This window comes from Ciconia boyciana, chromosome 1 (genome assembly GCF_034638445.1).
Source record: "Ciconia boyciana chromosome 1, ASM3463844v1, whole genome shotgun sequence".
Taxonomy (NCBI): domain Eukaryota; kingdom Metazoa; phylum Chordata; class Aves; order Ciconiiformes; family Ciconiidae; genus Ciconia; species Ciconia boyciana.
The window spans coordinates 1795857-1808871 of record NC_132934.1 but is presented as its reverse complement, the minus strand read 5'-3'; the positions used below and the strand labels follow the sequence as shown (position 1 = coordinate 1808871).

General features: G+C 47.7%; 1 protein-coding gene across 6 annotated transcripts in view; it reads right to left on the bottom strand.

Annotated features, from left to right (window-relative positions):
- Positions 1-4849, bottom strand: part of NRF1 (nuclear respiratory factor 1) — a 73470-nt gene extending 68621 nt beyond the window's left edge. For 2 of the 6 annotated variants that reach the window (XM_072856711.1, XM_072856702.1), the window contains exon 1: positions 4679-4849. The gene's annotated coding sequence lies outside the window, so the exon portion shown is untranslated. The remainder of the gene's footprint in view (positions 1-4678) is intronic. The other 4 variants (XM_072856729.1, XM_072856736.1, XM_072856755.1 and 1 more) reach the window with 3 other exon arrangements.
- Positions 4850-13015: the final 8166 nt, after the last annotated feature.

The window sequence follows — 13015 nt, the reverse complement described above, 5'->3', positions numbered from 1 at the left end:
AAAAACAAAACAAAACAAAAACCCACAGTATTTCATTGACATCAAAACGCCAATGCGCATCAGGATGCCTATCACTCTCCTACGTGCTCCACCAAATATAGCCTCCACCTCCCCATTTGCTATCTGTCAATAGAAGGGACTCCTTCTTGGAATTTGGTAGGTGACTCATCCACAACAAAACCAGACCAGCCTCAGACAGAAGTCCTTCCCATAAAGCTAAACGCATCAGGTGACCTCCAAAACAAAGTGGGCGTACAGCCTTGATTACTTGGCCATCCTCTCCCAGCTCCCCCCTTACTAATGCTCCTGGTGAGAACACAAGGTCTGTTCCTAGTTATAAACTGTACTATTCCCAAAAGGATAACGGGCTCTGATGTTTCTTAGAGAGTGGTGCCATTACACAGGGAGGAACGACTCAAGCCAACCTTCCCAATGGGCCTGACTGGTAATTGGTTCAACCTCACCAGTTTTTGGGACAAAGCAAAAGCAACAGGGCTGGAATCAGCAAACCACAGCAACTACTGAACCTCGTTGCAATTGCTGCGGTGGATACAGAATAGACCTGAATTCTCCCCAAAGCAGGATGGTGCCTGGACAGCCCAGGTTTAGCCTGGACAGGTGAGAGGTTCCTGCCACCCACAGTACAAAGTCCTGGCAGCCTGCATGACTCTGGACCTTCAAACCCTTCTCCGCACTCCACTGCTAATGGTACAGCCTTTACTTTGGAAAGCGGCAAGAGTTTCTGGTGGAAGCTCACGTTTCAGGTGGAAGAAAAGAGAAGATGCTAGTAATGTTCAGCGTTTTATGGTTTGGAGTTCTTAAAAAACAGGGGGTTTGCTAGGATACATTTACCTGGTTTAGATTCACATGCAAAATGAGCCGATGAAGAGATTCACAATAGCTGACACAAATTCACTCACTAAAGCAAGTGACAAACAGATTGGGGCAAGGGCACGTATCTGCATTCAACAGTGGGAATGTAAGAAACTGTTAAACTGATCCTCTAACAAACAACTGCATTCAAAACCGTAAGAGGATGGATTACCTTTAAACACAGAAAAACATTGCCCCAGTGCCAAGAGACCGTGCTAGAGGCTACGTGCCACCTGACTCCTTCACATGGAGGGTCTTCAGTGGTTCATGACACTTTCAGTGGGATGAGCCTTACTGAAGATCCAGAAGAGCATGATAACCAGCAACAGAGCTCTGAATCTGGTGTGAAAACTAAACTGGAATAAGTGGAAACTTTTATCCTTAATTTTGATTTACAATTGGCTGTAGCCAGCCCTAATTTTAGACAAGCATGCTTAACAAATGGCTAGGTATCAAAGAGCTAATGAAGTTCATTAGAGGAGAGCTACGTGAGTCACAACAAGTATCTGCTTCAAGTGCCACCTCAGCACCATTTTCCATCCTTCTACTACTGTGACTACTACATAGTAAAAGTAAGATCCCCATCATGCAGCGTAAGTTATTTAAAAAGACCAAGGGGAGTATTTTAAAATTATTTTATTAAATAACTCAAGCACTGGGTAATCAGTAATACAAAAAATCGTGTATATTTTTGTCCTATTGATCTACTTCAGAAGCAGCATAAGAAAGATAAAGTCCGAGGCTAAATTTTACAGTATTTCTTGCACTGAAAATCATCAACACAAGCTGATTTCTACTGACAGCACACAACTTTCTTATGTATAAAAGTCTGTATCAAATTTTTGTGGTAAAAGGGATACAGGGGCACAGCAGAGTCACTGCACTCTGCTTCCTTCCTAGAGGATACTTTTCCAGATCAGAGGAGGGTAAGGCAAAAAAATGCTAACTCCCAAAGCCTTCAAGAGACTGAGAAGCTGCATGGAAATCTCCCTCAGTTGGTACATGAAGAGCAGGTGGAAGCAGTAATGGAAATATTCCCAGAGCATGTACATCCACATGGCAGCAGAAGTTTGACATGATGTAGCCTAGAAGCAAGATTTACAATAAAAGCAGCGCCAGTGCTCCCAACCTGGGCTCCTGCAGTCATTTGTGGTTCTTTATTTTCACTTATGAGGCCGAAATCTTCCAGGCTCGAGCTTGCCAGAAGTGAAACTGGCTGGTTTAAGTCTAAGAAAAGATGATTCAGGCTCCTGAGCAGCAGAAAAATTATGAAATTCCAACACTTGAAGTAGTCCTCATGCCAAAATACCTGCAGTCTGAAAGCTGACATCTGTGCAGCCAACCAGTCATAGGGCTTTTGTCCAGGAAAGTTGAGACAATTAATTGAACTGCAATATTAGAGCGCGTAAAACCCCTGCGTGGCCAAACTTACTCAGAAGTAAAGTGGCCTTTGCTCACTATAGCTTAATCCTCTATGAACAAGCTTACGCCACACATTTTCCCAATGGAGCTATAGAGAAGGGCAACCTCCGACTGACAGAGCACACACTAAGGGCTCTTGCTGGTACAGCTGGTTTTTGCCAGGACGGCTTATTTACTTCTGGGGTGAGCGTATTTCTTGTTCTAGCACACTGAGCAGCACAGTTGGGATGGCACAGTCCACATCCACACCATAAACTTATGTCAGGATAACTTACACGCTCGTGACACAGAGCACTGCCAGGCCAAGTTACCTCCAAAGGAGAATCCGTGCACCAGAGAAGGTACGAAGTGAAACGCCGCAAGTTAATGGGGACCACAGAAAAAATTCGATTCAACAGAAAGGCAACGCTTTCACTGCTCCACGCCAAAAATCATATTGCGTACACACAAGCGAACACTGGCTCTACCCAGGCTGCCAACAAACGACGCTTTACAAGACCTGTGCTTCATTCCACCTATATAACATGAACGCACATCAGGCCACACACTCCGTAAAATGCAGATGCTATTGCAGTACATGGAATTGTAAGAACTGCATAAAACGCGTACTGGATGAGGCAGAGGGTTCCCCAGCTTGCTGTATTTATGGCACATGCGTAAGAGCCCATGCCTCGTTCATCGTAAAGCCTGTACATAAGTGACGTGAGACTTCTGAAAAACAACTGCGATACAATAAAATACAATAAAAAACAACTGCGATACTCTATAAAATAGTAAACATATGTAGAAAATTACATGAGCACGAGATTATTTGATTAAACACTACACTATAACACTTATCCACAATCCACAAGATTAAAACCCGAAAAAAGAGTTAACATAATCTTGACCTTTCCAAAGTTACCACTGTCATATACTACTTTTTTCCCCCTCAATGAAAAATGTTGCTCCCAGTTTTACCACAGGCATGAAAATCTAAATTAAAAAGATGAACAATTTCTCTCTCATCTATTTCCCAAACATTAGGCCATTAAAAGTTCAATATAACAGGTTTTAAAAACGAGCAACTGTGATGCAGATGAATCAGAAGACAAGGTAATGCTACTGCTAAAGTAAGGATGAACACAAGTTGCCATGATGTCACGAACAAAAAATAACGACTGTACACAGCCACCACAACACTGAAAATACTCTCACGGTGTCCGGGACACAGGAAAAGGGTCTAAAACTGTGCCTGGACAGTAGCAAGGCTAACGCATTAGAGACAAAAACCATAACTACAATGCCCTCCCTAAGGTAAAAATCCTGAATTCTGGAAATAATGAAGACGGTTCCCGTGGAGGGGAAAAAACATAAAGCGGAGATCCAAATCTTGAAGAGGTGCAAAGAAAACATCTCCCCACGCTATGAAAATTATCTGTAGCTGCAAGAAAACTAAGACTTAGTAACCCCACCCGTATGAAGACTTTTGAGCCGAATATTTCTGCCTTGTAATTATTATTTACACTAACAAGGTCCTGAGCACCTCAGTCATGAACCAGGTCTCTCCTGAGCCAGATGTTGTATAACCCAAGAACAAAGAGACACGACTTATACCCCCTTTTGGGCATATTAGAAGGGGGGGAAAAAAAATTCTGCTTGCGTGATTAACAGCATTTAAATTCGCTGCCCTCCCAGCAGCAGCCCCGCTCCCCAACTCATATACAAAAGGGCAGCGCCGGCCCAGGACGCTGCCACAAGGCATCCGTTTGCAGTCAGAAAAATAAAAAGGAAAAAAAAAAAAGGAGGAAAAAAAAGGGGGAGGAGGAGGAATAAAAGGGGGAAAGAAAATAAAAGGAAAAAGGAAGGAGAAGAAAAGCCCCGCAAATGGCTGCTGCCGCGACCCAACTTCCCTCCCCGGAGCGGGACGGGCTCACACCGGGGCCGGAGCAACCTGCTCCCGCAGCCTGCAACACCCGGCTCGGCCAGACGCGTAGGCCCGGGGCCGGCCCGCACCCGCCCTCCCCTTCCCTCCCTCCCTCTCGCCGCCCCCGGCCCCGCCGCCGCCCCGCTGCCCCCCCGGGGGGGGGCGCTCTGTCCCCCCGGGCTCCCCCGGCCGCGGCCGGGAGAGGCCCCCGGCGCCCCGCAGGCCCTGCAGCCGCCGCCCCGCCGCCAGCCCCCCCCCCCCTCCGGCGGCCGGGCGGGAGCGGCCCGCGGCCCGCCACGGGGCCGCGCTCCCCCCCCCCTCGGCGGGGCCTAGCGCGGCCTAGGCGGCCCCGCGGCGGCGCTGAGGGGAGGCGCGGGCGCCGGAGCCGGGGGTGCCTGGGCGGCCGGCGGGGGCCCCCGCGTTGCTGCGGCTGCGCCGGGCTGGAGGAGCTGGGAGATTGCGCGGTAGGACACTCACCTCAGAGCGGCTGCGCTGCGGCGGGCCTGCGCCGTGGAGCCTCTGCCGGGCGGCGGCCGGGGAGGGAGCCGAGCGGGGACGCGGCGCGGCTCGCCCTGAGCCGCCGCAATGGCGAGCGGGAGAGGCGGGGACCGGCGGCGGCGGCGGCGGCGGGAGGAGGCCGGGGGGGAGAGGGAGAGAGGGGGGGGAGGAGGACGTATGGCGTCATAGCCCGGCGCCGCCGCCATGATGAGGAGGGCGAGGGCCGCGCCGGGCGGGCGGTGGCGGCGCCATGTGCGGGAGGTCGGGGCGGCGGAGGGGCGAGGGAGGAGGTGGCGGGGAGCGGGCGGTCGTCGTCGCCATGTTGGGGAGGTCGCGGTGTCTCTCCCTTGCAGGGAGCGGGGGCGCGGAGGGGGCGAGGGGGTGTCGGCGCCATCTTGGGGAGGTCGCACCCATTCTCCCCCTCAGCGAGGAGGTGCGAAGGGGCTTCGGGCAGCGGGCGGGAGAGCTCTGAGCAGACGGCGGACCGGGCGGAAGGACCCAGCCTGGGCTGCGCTGGACCTGGCACCTTAGCCGAGCGGGCTGCAGTCTCAATCGCGTTTTTTCTGTGGAAAAAGCCCGTTTAAAACCATCCCAGCCTGCTGCTGGGCGATGGCTTTCCCGCCTGCACACCACCACGCACCGCCCTGGTGGTTTTGGGGTAGGAGAAACCATATTGCTGAGCTAATCTGGGTTAAAAAAAAAAAAAAAAAAAGAAAAAAGAGATCAAAATAACACGTTGGGAGGCCGGCTGGGTGTGTGAGAGGCCATCTGTTTGTAGCTGTAAATCTTTGCCTGCTCCCGGCGAGGGCCACCGGCTTGAAGCAGCTGTGGCTCCTGTGCTGGAGCTCCTCTGAAAGGCAGCTTGATCTCATGCCAACGGGACGGGTGTCCCTTCTGCAAGTAAGAAAACGGTGATAAGATTGTTAGCAGACTGACCGCCGGCTTTCTGCCCTGAACACGAACATACTTCACAAAGCCTCTCGTTTCCGCTACTGGCCGGTGCTATCGATGAACTGAACTCAGCTTTAGCCCCACTAATTACCCTTCCCCGTATATGGAAGCTAATGATTTCTTGGATTATCGTATTAGGGCTCAGAGACATCTATTAGGATCATGGCCTTGTTCTGGGGGAAGGTGTTCACGTTCGAAGGCTGCCCCTGTCCCCAAGCAGCCTGGGGTTTCAATAGGAACCTGAAATGTAAAGGAGGAGGATTTAAAACACAGAAGACAAAGGAGATGAGGGAAATAATAAAAATGGGTATAAATTTGTGTTTTGTAGGAGGGAGTCTTAAGATGGGACTTGAAGTCTGATGCACCAAAGTCGTCAAATTTAAGATGTTTTCTCCACACCGAAAGAATAACATGGGAAATTCAACTGGGAGAAAAGTTATCAGAAGCTTGTTAAGAGCAGCCTAGAAAGCAAAATATTTTCAGTAATATTCCTTCATTAAGGATCTTATGTGTTTATTGTGCACTCTCTGCTAGAGATCTGGCAGGTCAAAAATTCAGTAGACTTTTATATTAGGGTAATCATAATTTTATTTTTGTTGGCATAAAATGTATGTAATTTGTTTTACTTCAGGACATCAGCCCACCATCTGTGCCTAGTAGAAACCTCTTCCATGGGTATGTCATTGTACTAAAAATGATAAAATTTTTGTCATTATACTAATATCCACTACTGGGATTTTACAAGTTCCCTTGAAGCATGCAGTACTGGTCCCTGTAAAAGGGGATATGTCCTACATGCCTGCCAGCTCAAGCACTCTACAAATTTACTGATAGTCAGGCAAATACAGAAATAACTTAATCTGATAGGTGGAATGAAACACAGCCACCAATTTTTTCTATTTACAAATAGAATAAAGCAATAGTAGATGACTTCTTAGGGCAGGAAGTGATGACCGTACTATACCCATCTGAAGATGCAAGAATATGGAAAGCACGGTACGGAAAACAAACGCTAACTGGCATGTCTCGTCTGCAGAGCCATCCGAGGCAATTGGCATGCGCGTCAGGTCAGCTCGGGATCGACTGTCCACTCTGCAGAGTCACACTCCAGTTGTCACTTCCACAGTACCCCTGCATTTTTTGGGGATCTTTGCTACCATGTGCACGCTCTCACAGCACGTTGTGGGAAAAATAACACCTCTGCTTTTCGCATGGATGTCATCTTAGCCCGTAGACTCAGTCACTCTGAGTTTTAGATGCTCTGGGTTTCTGTCATGGGCCTCCCGTAGGTACGAAACATGGATCCAGGCCAAATGGTGACTTACGCCAGTTGCTAAGATGAATGTAACTTTTGCTGCAGAGCCGTGAAGGTGTTTTGGCTGGGGCTTGCTGCTCCGTGAAGACGGGGGAGTGCCTTGCTAACGCAGGCAGACGTGTGGAGGCAGCTGATGTGGCCTGTAACAGCAGTGGAATTCCCTTGTGCTAATCAGCAGTTTTGGAGCAGGGCCACAAGCACTGAGACCTGGGACCGTGCCACTCAACAGGCCTAGTATAACCCACAGTGACCCAGAATCTCTGCAGGAGGAAAGTCGCTTCCTGGTACATCACAGGAAGGTAGATTTAGATGAGCTGCCGAGAAAATTTCATAATGGTAGGATGTGATAATACTGGAAGAGCTTTGGGACACTCTGGAGTCTCCCCCGTTGGAGGTTTTAAGAACAGGTCAGACAAAATAATGCTCAGGAATGCTGTAGGTAGAGTAGCTCCTGCCTCGGGGAGAGGAATGGATGACATGACGTCTCAGGGTCCCATCCAGCTGCACAGCTGCATATTTTCAAGGCCACATGTTGCTAATAGGTTTGGAATGGGCAGATCAAACCATGGGTTTGTGAAGGTGCACGTTTATGAGTCAATGGCTGTTAAGTGTGCTGGGACTATGGCTGGCACACGTGCTCATTTTTTTTTTTTCCATCCCTCTCAAAGTGCTCTTAGTTATGTGAAGAGAAGAGTGCACATAGGACCAAAGCCTCTCGACAGGGAACAGCATGGACATTCATTTGGGATGTACCAGAAGGGTCCTCCAGAGAGGCAACATTTCCCAATACAAACAAACTAACTCTTTCTCTTTGAAAAACTGAACATCAGCACATGTCTCCCCAGGTTCTCATGGAGATCCAGACTGCATTGTGTCATAGACCCATAATCCTACGTGAAAAGGCTTGGGAAAAGACTAATTGTGAGTACAAATGTATGTTTGGCCAGCAGAAGGGTAGGGAGCGTGGCTTGCATGCCCATGGGAATGTGTCAGGGGTTGATTAGGACATGCCATATCCAGCATTCAGGGAGAGACGGGGGAAGAACAATGATGCACAGTGGTGAAAGGGAGTTCTGGTGACAGGGCAGGCCCAGGAAGGTTTACCTGTCCGCATCCTGTGTCTGGGAAGAGAAAAATGTGGAAGGGATAATGCGAGGACAATGTTGTCAAGTTACCAGCTGGATGTGTCGGCTCAGGTGCTATGAGGCCATGGGAGAGAGGTCAGAAGACTACGCTGTTTCAGCAGATCACCTTGTCTTTGGTTGGTGACTTCTGGAACAGAACAAGAAAACAGGTGAGTAACAAGGAAGGATTGCCTAGGAAAAGATGCACAGGAAAGCGGAAGGGGAATGGGAGTGCCTGGGTCAATTAGCTAGCACTGCTTTGTAAAATGGGTGGGTTATTACCAGCAGTGTAAGTGGCTTTTGAGCTTTGGCCAACAGCCTCAGACAGGTCTGGCCTGAAAGTGCTACCAGCCTTGGGTCACAGATTTTTGTGTGTTTTCAGGTGCCATGGTAGGGTCCATGCACAAGTAAGAGCCCTAGGTGAAGAGCCCTAGCTCCAGTGAAGACTTCTGTGGGAGTGTGGCTGCGTTACAACCAGAACATTTGCAAGTGTGAAAAAGTACTGCTGACTTTTAGGGACCACAAACAGAGATTACGTTTTCGTAAGGGGATGAGACGAATGCCCTTGCTGGTGTATTTAGCATATCTCATAGAGCCGGTCAATCCAACACATGGCTCCTATCAGCTAAGCCAATGTGAGCAGGAGAGAGATTTCTCCAAAAAAATGTTTCGGAGACACAGGTGTAGCTTTGGGACTTCCTGAACACACCAACTCTTGTCTATTTTATGACAACAGACATTACAACAAACAATCCTTCACAACATCAATTCAAACAATCCATTACAACAAACCTTCCTAGGTTTATATGGGAAGGCTGATCTGTGGCATGCTGGAGATGAGAGCTTCACGTGGTCGTGCAGCGGAAGACATGTTCCTGGCAGCAATTCTCTTCAGGGTCTGCTTGCCACAAAATGTCCTAGCTGCCTCAGAGTTAAAACATCTGCTGCCCGCTGGCACTTCTTGGGTTCCTGTGCTTGCAAGTGATTGGAAGAGGTGGAATCCCAGCCACCTGGCATCTTGTATCATCAGGGGAGAAAAAGTGGATGGGTCTTTTTTCTTTCATGTGGAGTTTTTATTCTAATCTTAAGCCCACAGAAGAGAAAAGTAACTGATTCACCCACTATGCTGTAAGCAAAACACCCTGATGATTTAGCAGAACTAACTGAGCAGTTTTTAAACATTCATGGTGCAGACTGAAGGGGTAGATTACAGACACAGCTGCTTGGCCTTTTCCTTCTCTCCCTCTTTTTCAGATTAAAAAAGATGCATCCATTGCTTTCCTTTAATGTGAGTCTTTGCAACAGTAATTGTTCAGTAATGTGCAATAAACCAGATTTGCACGGCTCATAAAGAGCCGGGCTGGTTTTCATTACTCTAGGGAGAATGCTGATAGTGCAATGAGTTTGTTATAAGTAGCCTTGATTGGGCTCTGGCTGCCACAGCTTCTCTGGAGCCAGATTAGACCAAAGCTGAGTCTGAGTTTTGGGAGGATTCCTGTGATGAAAAGCTCTGTTACAGTTTGTGTAGTCACCAATGTCTACACAAGTGCAATCACTCTGGAGAGCTGCTGCTGGGAGGATAGTAGATTCCTGCAGCATCCCCCAGAGCCTGCCAGGGCTCTGAAAATACAGATTTCTGGTCTTTCATCTGAATATCCCCTCTTTTCAATTTCAGATCTTTACACCTAGTTCTCCACCTTTGTGCTACTCTATATAATGACACTCCTCAGATATTTTCAGCTCAAATGTAGTTTGGTCAAGTTCTGCATACACTGATCTTTCAGTTTTTCTGCACAAACATCTAAAGTTGTCCAGTGTTACAGTGCAACATGGGGCAGAGTGAAGAGGCTGGAGATAATGTGATTAGCCTTGCCAGGTATTAGAGAGAGAAGGAGGCATTTTCCCCATGTAATTCCACTTCTCCAGGCTATTTATTATTTAACACATTTGGCCTCTTTCCCAGATTGCCAGTACCTCCATGAAAAAGACATGTCCAGAGCTTTTTTCTCTATTTCAGGTTCAGCGTCACAAGAGCCATTTCAAGACCAGAGTTTCCAGTATGGCCTCGCTGGGCTACGATGCCGTAACTCTTAACTGCAGAGCTTACCCTTTTTTATAGCTCTTTGGCGTTACCACCCAGAGCCAGCTCACACTCATAATTGCGCCAGTGAAAAACCCTAGTATGGAAAGCAATCGGGCAGTCAACAGTTAATTTCAAGATTTGTTTCCGTGGACCATAATAAATGATTTTAGGGTTGTGCTGCCTATTTTTGAAGTTCTGTTTTAGATACTCAGCTGGACCAGCAGTGCTCTGGGGCAGCCTTGAGCCTCAAACAATTTCCCTTAGGAGCAGGAGGGGTTACAGCAGAAAGGGGATCTGTGCTACGGGCTCTGAAGACCTCAATTCTCTCATCAGCAGGGAGAAAGGTTGCATGGTGTGAAGAGCTAGAAGATACCCACGACTGGGGCTGAGACCCTTGTTTTGGCGTATGATTATACAACAAAATGGTGTCTGAATGTGCAGCAACACAAGCAGTACATGAAGTGTCCTGGGGACAGCAGCTTTACTTGTGGTTCCTCTTCTGCAGCAACGAGTAACCAAAAGCAGTCTGGATTTTGAGCTTGCCCCACAGCAGCTGGCCTCTTCAGTGCTTCTCATAACTAGTGATTAATTGTTTCTATTCTGCCAGTACCCAGAGTATTTAGAAATAAAAGATGGCAGCGCTGGATGAGTGCCATTCTCTCATCTCTGTGAAACAGCAGTAACAGTAACAACTACAGAGAGAGAATGGCAGGTAAGAGCCCACTTAGGCTATTATGTATAGCTTTTCAGTGCCTGTTGCAATGTTCCTTGCAGCTAAGCACCAAACTACAGCAGATTTTACAGCAAAAAACAGTTAATGGGGAGACAGAGACGAGACTGTAAAAAAGGAAGAAATTAGCTGGGAACGTGTTGGCAGGAAGGCTTTCCTCTCCCGTCCCCACATTTTGCCTGAAGCTTCCGTTCAAACACACTGGTGAAGATTTTGTTTTTCAGTCGGTTCTTAGGACAGGGGTAGCCTGACTCGAGTATCTGATTTCTGTGCGGAGGCTTGTCCTGTACCAGCGCTGCGCTGCTGCTGGAGCACCTGATAATCCCCGTCTTTGACTGTGGGACGGAGCTGGCAGGGGTGGCTGTGGCCAGCACTGCTCCAGCGAGTCTGGGAGCCCAGCCCCAGGGTAACACCTCCTTAGACCAGCTGCCATCTTCCTAACACGGACTGTAGCATACAGCGCTTCCAAATAATGTGCTACTGCAATGCCTTTTGTACAGGGCTGCGAGTCTGCTCATTGTGAGACACTTCTTCAGGTCCAGCCTGCTTTTCTTAGGGAAATAAATTCCCCAAGCAGTCACTGAAGACTGATTACACCAAGTTGGATATTTGTGATTTGCTTTTCTTTATTACTCAAGGCAATGTCCCCTAAACTGCGTAAGAGGCAAGGCGATTTTCCCTAGGCTGGGCTAGCCATCTGAACACAATTACACTTGGCTATTATTAGTGAGAGTGAGCAGGGCTGAGTTTACAACTGTGCAGGAGTGATAAGCTCAAGACGACTGTGCTTCCTCTCCAAGGAACTGTCTAGCTCTGCTCCACTCCTCCGCATCTCAGACACCACTGTGCTGCAGTCAGGAGGTATTTTTGTTGCCTGAACAGGGATGCCCAAAAGGCGCAGGCTGGGTGGTTTCCTTTTAACAGAAGATTAGACAGAGATTTTACCCTCTGTCACACAATTTTACCCTCGTCATCTAAGACACTAGAATCGCAGAAGTTTTCAAGTTTTTATACTCATTTTTATGGCCTTCAGCCCAAATTCCTTAGGGTCCCCAGTCATGGCTGTATTGGTTTTCCTGGACTCATAACTTTGTGAAGAACTTACATTTCTTTATCCACAAAAAATTTGAATTTTCTTTTTCAGTAAAATCTATCACGGAGAGTGGGATAGATCTCACTAGATGTTCCTGTACCTAAACAAGACACCCAGGGCTGCTTTAAGCCTCTGCGTCCATTTAATCAGAGGAATCACATCCTGATTAGCTCTTACTATATGAATCTAGACAAGTAGTCCAGTCATTCATGCAGACATTTAGATTTAGGGGACATTAATCCCATGAGTCTCAGTTTTATGACTCTCGTGTAGCAACACGTGAGAAGCAAAATTGCACGTTGGAGGCGTTGTGACCTTGTGCTGATGAAGCAGTAGCATTGTGAAGCACAGAGGAAAGCAACAAGAATAACAGGTTTAAAAAACATAACATAGAAATGAAAGGCTGAAAGTAGTGCACTTTCTTACCCTAAAGAGCTGAAAGGAAGGAATTTTAAGAGAAAGGAGACTTAACAATCCTCACTTCATGAAAGATCATTGTAAAGACAGTGATGAACTGTGGGTTACTACTACTGCTAAGCTCAGGACTAGCATAGCTCTACTACGTGTACGCATGGGAACAGTCCTGGAACTGCCTGAGAGCTGAATGACCCTGGGACATTTCAAGAGACACCGAGAAGCTCGCCAGAGACACCCCCAGGAGGTCACCAGTCTGAAATCTCACAAATTATTAAAATTACTTTGATCTCCTCTTCCAAGTAAGCTTGCAATAACAGGTTGTGAAGAATTGTTAAGACCTGCCAAAGCATTGCGACAGACCCTAACTGTGGTTCTAGGCAAGAAAAGCAAAGTATCAACTGCCAGTGTAAGAGCTTGAAAAGTTTCCTATTCCGCTATCTGCTTTCTGGTGATGGCAACAGAAATTATGCAAGCCACATGCATAAGACAATGGAAAAGGATGAGGAATCAATAAAAGCATGTACACTTCAAGAAAACAGAGCTACTCCTTGGACGGTTCCCAAAGGGCAAGCTATAATTATCAGGTACTCCCAAAACATTATA